Source organism: Gastrolobium bilobum, unplaced genomic scaffold (assembly GCF_033153095.1).
Source record: "Gastrolobium bilobum isolate Gb01-03AN ecotype WA unplaced genomic scaffold, APGP_CSIRO_Gbil_v1 utg6281, whole genome shotgun sequence".
In the NCBI taxonomy this organism is placed as follows: Eukaryota; Viridiplantae; Streptophyta; class Magnoliopsida; order Fabales; family Fabaceae; genus Gastrolobium; species Gastrolobium bilobum.
The window spans coordinates 48633-57121 of record NW_026896716.1 but is presented as its reverse complement, the minus strand read 5'-3'; the positions used below and the strand labels follow the sequence as shown (position 1 = coordinate 57121).

Here is an 8489-nt window from a genome sequence, read left to right as displayed (position 1 = left end):
AAAACTAAATTTGGTAAGTAGCATGGCGCCACTTGGCGCCAAAATGGAGCCAAGTGGCGCCAAAATGAAACTAGAGTGGCGCCAAAAATGAAACCAAGGGGCGCCAATTTGGACAGAAGCGCGGCGCAAACTTGCGCCAAACCGGTGCCAACTAGCGCCGGGTTGCGAGAAAATTACTCCATGTTATTTGAAGGGTATTTTTGGAAGAATAAAGGAGACTTATAAATAGGATCCTCATGACAGAATTAGGTATCCAGACCTATTCTATTGAAGTGAGACGACGGTGGTGCTCCGAGAGGATTCAGCAGATCAAGTTCTTCTTCATCTTCTCTTTTAATTTTATGTTTTTATTGAATATTGGATTTTTAGCCATGATTATGGTTGGCTAGTTTATTTTTATTGTAGTTAGGGTCACAAACCCTATGTGAATCCTTGTTACGAAGGATTGATTTATAATTGCTAGTTTATATAAATTGTCTTTATCTCTATCCTGTGCGTATTTATATTCTCTTTATTAGAATTGATCAATCTGATAGTTGAGGATAGTTTGAAGGTTAGAACCCTAGATAGGAATATTGAGGTTTTCATCCTGAAAGGGGATAGGATAACGGTTCGTATGCATGCTAGGAATAGATGTGTATTGAATTGTGGATGCCTAAATTATTGAGTACATTGCTTAATACCATGAGGAACATTGCAAGGAATTGGGGTTCCAATTGGGTTTAAAGGGTTAACCTTGCAAGGAATTGAGGGTTAACTATTAATATTTTTTTTAGATAATAATTTATCCGAGTAATTTTATAAATGAATACAGTAAATCAATCCAGAGTAAGGAGTGGGGATCATATGGTGAGTGTATCCTAGCTACAATGCATTTCTCATTTTTACAAATCAATTCATTCTTATTCTTATTTTTATTCTTCAATATAAAAATACAAAAACAAGTCTTTACTTTTAATTTTACTCAAATCGACATTATTTGTCACAAATAAACCCTTTTGAACTCTTCCATTCTTGAAAGGGATATTAATTGATAAACGATCACAATCCCTGTGGAGACGAACTTTACTTACTATTATATTACTTGTGCGATTGGTATACTTGCCGGGAAGCATCAAGTTTTTGGCGCCGTTGCCGGGGATTGGGGTGTCTTTTATCAATTAATTTTGATTTTTAAGATTGGATTTTTATTTTATTTTTATTTTTATTTTTGATTTCTCTGTAATTCTTGAACAGTGCTATTAATTTCTTTTCTGAGTTGTATGCGAGGTAAAGAGCCGGAATTTCCACTTGATTTGGAGATTACAAAGACTGAAAAGAGATACAGAAATCTTGCTCGGAAGAAGCTTGAATTCGACGAGTCAGAAATTCTGTCTGAAGAAGCACACAAGATGGTAGGGAATAATGAAGCGGACAATCCACTCATGGACACCATTCTGACGCCACTATTTAACAGGCCCAATTCAAGTATTGTCCATCCTAAAGTTGGCAACAATAATTGGGAGCTCAAGTCTGATAATATTCGACTGGTGGGGAGAGCTCAGTTTGGTGGAGAGGATGATGAAGACCCTCACAGGTTCATAAACAGATTCCTGATGATCTGTGACTCGACTAAACATCCTCAAGTGTCCACTGATGCAGTCCGACTCAGACTGTTTCCTTTTGCTCTTAAAGGAAAAGCTTTGAATTGGTTAGAGAGGCAGCCTGCGAGAAGTATTCCCTCATGGGAGAATTTATCAAATAAGTTCTTTGCGGAGTTCTTCTCGATGGAAAGATACAATCAAACGGTGAATGATATCACCAATTTCACTCAAGCTGAGGGTGAAACTATGTGTGCAGCCTGGAACCGGTTCAAAGATCTAATGAGGAGGTGTCCTCATTACCACATGACCAATGGTGATCAGGTCCGGATCTTCTTCAACGGTTGTAAACTGGAAATCTGGATGGTTCTGAATGGTGCAGCAGGTGGCACGATTAAAACTCTGAGAGCAAATGAGACTCTTGAGTTGATTGAGAGGATGGCTGTCAATGAAAATGAAGTGCTGTCATCCAAGCCTAAGAGAGGTATCCTTCCACTGGAAGGTAATGATGCAATGCTGGCTGAAAACAGTTTGTTATCTCAGCAGATAGCAAACTTGACCTCAAGGCTTGACAAGATGCAGCTTGCTGGTGTTCAGACCAAAGCTGCTACTGTTGTGTGTGAATATTGCCAGGACAATCATGAGTCTAATGAATGTCCTTTGATGCCTTCTGATTCACCTCAACAAATGCAAGTGAATGGCATTTGGTATGATCAGAGACCTCCGCCACAAAATACTCCAAGAAATCAGAATTTTCCTTCTGGAAGTAGCAATTTTCAGAGGAGAGGTCAAGGAGGTGGTCTTGATTATAGTTCTAACAACTACCTGCAGCCTCCACCAATCCCAAACAAAGAGCCTTCTGATTTGGAGAGGTTAGTTGGACAAATGGCTCAACATTCTAGTGCTTTTATGGAGGAAACTAAAGCCAATACAAAGAATACACAGGCTTATATCAGAAATTTGGAGAATCAAATTGGCCAACTGGCAAAACAAATGGCTGATAGAACTCCAGGTACCTTCCCTAGTAACACAGTTACCAATCCGAGGGAAAATTGTATGTCAATCACAACCAGAAGTGGAAAAGTAATTCCATCTCCTGAGATTGAAGAGGAGCTGGATACTGCAGGTAAACCTGAAAAAGAAATTGAAAAACCTGCTAAAGTTGTGAAGCCTCTGCATAAAGGTGAAAAAGAAGAGCAACCAATTGTTGCTCAAAAAAAGAAATTTGAATTGAATCCTGATTATGTAAGAGCCATGGCACCCTATCCTGACAGATTAAAGCAGGATGCCCAGAAGCAACAATATGCCATGTTCCTTGATATATTCAAAAAGCTTCATATCAATCTTCCATTTGCTGAAGCCTTGGCTAATATGCCCAATTATGCCAAGTTTATGAAGGAACTGTTGTCAAGGAAAGACAAGCTGCAGGAATGCCAAACGGTAACACTCACTGAGGAGTGTAGTGCCATTATACAGAAGAAGTTTCCACCCAAACTCAGTGATCCAGGGAGCTTCAATATTCGCATTGCTATTGGTAATACTGATGTTGGCAGAGCATTGTGTGATCTTGAGGAAAGTATTAGTCTGATCCTGTTATCTGTTTGCAAATCTCTGGGAATTATTGAATTAAAACCCACTATGGTTTCGCTTCAACTTGCAGATAGATCTTTGAGGAGACCAAGTGGTATTATTGAAGATGTTCTTGTTAAAGTGGACAAGTTCATCTTCCCAGCAGATTTTGTAGTGTTGGACATGGAAGGGGGAACCGAAATGCCTCTTTTATTGGGTAGACCTTTCTTGGCCACTACTCAGGCCATAATTGACATTGAGAATGGGAAGCTAGAGTTAAGGATGAATGATGAGTTCATTACCATCAATGTCTTTGACTCTATGAAACAATCTTCTGGCAAAGGCGATAGTTTTAGACTTGAACAAGTGGGGAAGGAAGAAAAATCTTCTAGTCAAGAGCTTAATGAAAAACTTGAGGCGCATAAGATTGTTCCTGCTAAGGAAAAAAAGCATGTAGGGTTTGAAGTTCTTGAAAAAACAAATGATGACAAAGAAGATGGTGCCCCAAAAATAATGTTGAAAGAGCTTCCTGAAACTCTGAAACATACCTTCTTGGGTAATAAGGATGCAGTGATTGAAGTACTGAAGGAACATGAGACTGCCATAGGGTGGTCTACTTCAGATTTGAAAGATAAAGATCCCTCTTCCCATACCCACAAAATTCTCAATGAAGATGATGACAAACTTGGGAGGAAACCCCACGAGAGGCGTCATCCTATACTGAAGAAGGTACTAAAAAAGGAGGTGGTCAAACTTTTTGACACTGGTTGGATGATGTGTGCGGATCACCGACAAATGAAGGCCTAAAAAAGAAGAGTCTTTGACAAGAGATACCGCGACTCTATCTCTCAGAAAAATCAATGCTTCAAAGAGTTCTTAACATGGCTTCATGGTTTGAACCAAATCTGGGAATGGTGGTCTCATACACCAAGGCATCCAGTACCACCGGATCCTCAATTTGCTGAGTCATCCCATGCTGCTGAGGGGGATGACATGGATGATTGATATCTCCTTGCTGACGGAGATTTTGTATATTAGTTTATTTTTCTGTTTCGTATTTTTAGTTACTTTGTGTTGGCATATCTCTCCCTGATGTTTTAATGTGCATATTATAGTTTATCCTATATGCCACTGTTTGTTCCATTGTGCAGGTTTTTCTTCCTCTTGTGGTTTAATTATTGCTGAGGACGACAATTCTCTAAATCTGGGAATGGTAGGCTTGCATCTTAGACTGCAATTCTTCTATCAGGGGAGATATTCTAACTCTTTTAATTTTCTTAGTTACTTTTGTAGTTATTTTGTGTGCTATGTAAAAAAAATAAAGAATATAATAGTGATCTGTTTTTCAAGCAATTCTCAGGTTTAAATGTGCTTATCTAGTTAATATGCTTGACTGAATTTTTGGAAGTATGTTATATGAACTTCTGGCATGATATTGTATGGGCATGAGTAGATTTCATGATTGCTCGTTTGTTTGAATTTTGTGCTTGAATGATTAAAGATGCCTGATGTTTCTTTTGGAAGTCTAGCTTGACATCATAACTGGTGAGGTTTTGTGCTTAAACACTTATTTTATTTTGAAAGACCTCACTGTGATAGCATTCTAGAACTTGCTCTGTTTCTCTGAGATGCATGCATTGATTGAAATGATTAAGGCAATTTTATTCTGTTAGCCATGGCCAGATAGCCCACCTGTTTGATTTCTCCATTGTTAACCCCTTTGAGCCTGAGCCTTTTTGTTCATAATTCATGTTGATTGCTTAGCCATATTCCTATTGTCTTACCTTTGTTGAGATTGAAATACTTGAAAAGAAAAGAAAAATCGATTGGGGTAAGTTTCATTGAAGCTAAGTAATATGTCAAAAAGAAAAGAAGAAATATAAAATATTTCTTTGAAATTTTTTGAAAGGGTCTATAGCAATGTAAAAAAAGAAAAAGAAAAGAAGGTGGAAAACAAAAGGGATGGACCCCTGATCTTAAAGAATATTGGGGCTGAAATTTGTTTGAGATTTGATTGTTTTCAAGAATATATCAGTATTCCAATCTCAACTCACAATTTTGGCTACTTCCCATAAATTCCTACCCTTAAGCCAGGCCAAATTATATCCATGAGAAGTCCTTTTGATCAATTGTGCATGTGTTAATGTTCCTCATCTTTAGGAACTTGAGAATATGACCAAGTTTATGGTAGTGTTATTGCTGTGATGGATTGAGTGATTGTTACTCCCCCAAACACTTGAGTGTTGAGCGTTATTTGTTTATCTTGGTGAGGGGTGTTCAAGCTAGATTCTGATATTTTCATGAGAATAGAAGGCATTGTTAGGAGTTCTTTGCATTGATTCAGTCATGCTTAGCATAGTGATCTATTGATTGTCTGTGTGATGTTGTGTTGGAATAATTGAATATTTCCTGAATTGAGTCTTGTACATTGCTGGGGACAACAACATTTAAATCTGGGAATGGTTTGATGTGCCTCTGGCAAGTGTGGTTTTTCTGTATTAAAATTGATAAGAATTGAGTCATAAAAGAGCAATTTAAATATATATTTGCTAATTATATTGATTCTTTCTTTTCAATAATATTTCTAACCTATTGGTTTTGTTTTTACAGGAAAAAGAAGGGAAAATTCTAAAAAGCCTGTTAATGAAATTTCACACGGGTAGAGAGGAGTACAAATTCCAGAAGCATGGCGCGGACCGGCACCATACTGGCGCGAACCCGCACCAGTTTACGAACTCTACACCGAAGCTTGGCAAGTGGCGCCAACCGGCGCCAATTTCTAGACAAATGCAATTGAGGCAGTAACATGGCGCTACTGGGCGCCAACTTCATGCTGCTAAGTGCCAAATTCATGGCGCCAAATGCCGCCATAACCATGCTAACAGGCACCAATATTGTGGCGTTCCATGGCGCCAAAATGGAGCTATATGGCGCCAAGTTTCATGCCAACTAGCGCCGAAGTGCAGCATTTGTTGGTCAGAGAAATGGCGCCAAGTTGCGCCATAATGGCGCAAACTGGCGCCAGTTTCCGAGAAATTAAGTCCGACTTTTTCAATGTGGCGCAAACTTGCGCCACACCGGCGCCGATTTGCAGGAAAATTATACCGTGCTGTGCAAGGACAATTTTGGAAGAGTGAAAGAGACTTATAAATAGGATCGTCCAGACAGAATTAGGTATCTAGACCTATTCTATTGAAGTGAGACGATGGTGGTGCTCCGAGAGAATTTTGCAGATCAAGTTCTTCTTCATCTTCTCTTTTAATTTTATGTTTTTATTGAATATTGGATTTTTAGCCATGATTATGGTTGTCTAGTTTACTTTTTATTGTAGTTAGGGTCACAAACCCTATGTGAACCCTTGTTACGACGGATTGATTTATGGTTTTTCGTTTATATAAATTGTCTTTATCTCTATCCTGTGTGTATTTATATTCTCTTTATTAGAATTGATCAATCTGATAGTTGAGGATAGTTTGAGGGTTTGAACCCTAGATAGGAATATTGGGGTTTTCATCCTGAAAAGGGGTAGGATAACGGTTCGTATGCATGCTAGGAATAGATGTGTATTGAATTGCGGATGCGTAAATTATTCAGTTCATTGGTTAATACCGTGAGGAACATTGCAAGGAATTGGGGTTCCAATTGGGTTTAAAGGGTTAACCTTGCAAGGATTTGAAGGTTAACTATTAATATTTTTTAGATAATAATTTATCCAAGTAATTTTATAAATGAATATTGTGAATCAATCCAGAGTAAGAAGTGGTGATCATATGGTGAGTGTATCCTAGCTACAATGCTTTTCTCATTTTTACAAATCAATTCATTCTTATTCTTATTTTTATTCCTCAATATAAAAATACAAAAACAAGTCTTTACTTTTAATTTTACTCAAGCGACATTATTTGTCACAAACAAACCCTTTTGAACTCTTTCATTCTTGAAAGGAATATTAATTGATAAACGATCACAATCCCTGTGGAGACGAACTTTACTTACTATTATATTACTTGTGCGATCGGTATACTTGCCGGGAAGCATCAGGCAGCTTATATACTGGTATAAAGATCTATAGAGATAGAACTAAGAGGCTGCTGTGATTATCCCAATCTACGTACTTTGACAAAATACTAAGGAGATTTAGTATGAAAGGGTCGAAAAGGGGTTTTTGTCCTGTCAATCATGGCGTGCATATTTCTAAGGTTGTGTGTCCTAAGACACAACAAGAGAAGGATCGCACGAGTGAGATACCATATGCTTCGGCTATCGGATCCATCATGTATGCCATGATCTGTACAAGACCAGATGTCTCCTATGCTTTAAGCATAACGAGCAAGTACCAGACAGACCCTTGAGAGGGACTAAGGATATGTTTCTGGTGTATGGTGGAGTTAATGAGCTAGCAGTGAAAGGGTTCACTGATGCTAGCTTCCAAAGTGACAAAGATGATTGTAAATCACAATCAGGGTTCGTATTCACCTTAAATGGTGGAGCAATGACTGGAAAAAGTTCCAAACAAGAGATTGTAGTAGATTCAATGACAGAGGCTGAATATAAGCGGCTTCGGAAGCAGCTAACGAGGTAGTGTGGATCAAGAAGTTCATCACTGAACTTGGGGTGATTCCCAGCATTAGTGTGCCCATACAGTTGTATTGTGACAACAATGGTGCTATTGCGCAGGCAAAGGAACCCAAGTCTCATCAAAGATCAAAACACGTGCTCTGCAGATATCACATGATTAGAGTAATCATTGATAGGATGGATGTAAAGATAGACTATGTTCCCACAAAAGATAACCTAGCTGATTCTCTGACAAAAGGAGTTTCTCAGAGAAAACATGATAGTCATTATGAGGCTTTAGGATGTAGATTTCGGTCAGATTGGCTCTAGGCCAAGTAGGAGATTGTTAGTACATTGTTGTCCTAGAGACAATCTGAGAGTCAGATGGACCCATGTACTTCTTTATTAGTTATGAATATATTTTATGAATAAAAGCATTATTTATCTTGTTTCATATTGCATGTCTCAAATATTGAATATGAGTAACTGGATAAAGCCCTTGGAATGGAACGAGTGTAACATTGAGGATTTGTGATAGGGATCACGATCATGAGGGCTCAATGACACCACACGTCCATTGCCAGAAATATGTTCCTAGTCTAGAGATACCGATAATGGGCATTGGTGATCTCGGGTAAGACTAGCACGACTCAGCTACCTGCATGGAGATGCAAGGTAGAGTCCTCGTGAGCTACAGACATGGAGATGTCTTAGCTGACTCGTGGGTGGATCTATTGGAGAATAGCTCGCACTGAACTGACCCACAAAGAGACACTACAAGGA

General features: G+C 38.5%; 1 non-coding gene across 1 annotated transcript; it reads right to left on the bottom strand.

The window, feature by feature from the left end:
* Positions 1 to 1782: 1782 nt before the first annotated feature.
* LOC133301604 (small nucleolar RNA R71) lies at positions 1783 to 1888 on the bottom strand. The gene has a single exon (XR_009750226.1). It is a non-coding gene; the product is annotated as a small nucleolar RNA R71 (small nucleolar RNA).
* Between the last annotated feature and the right edge of the window lie 6601 nt (positions 1889 to 8489).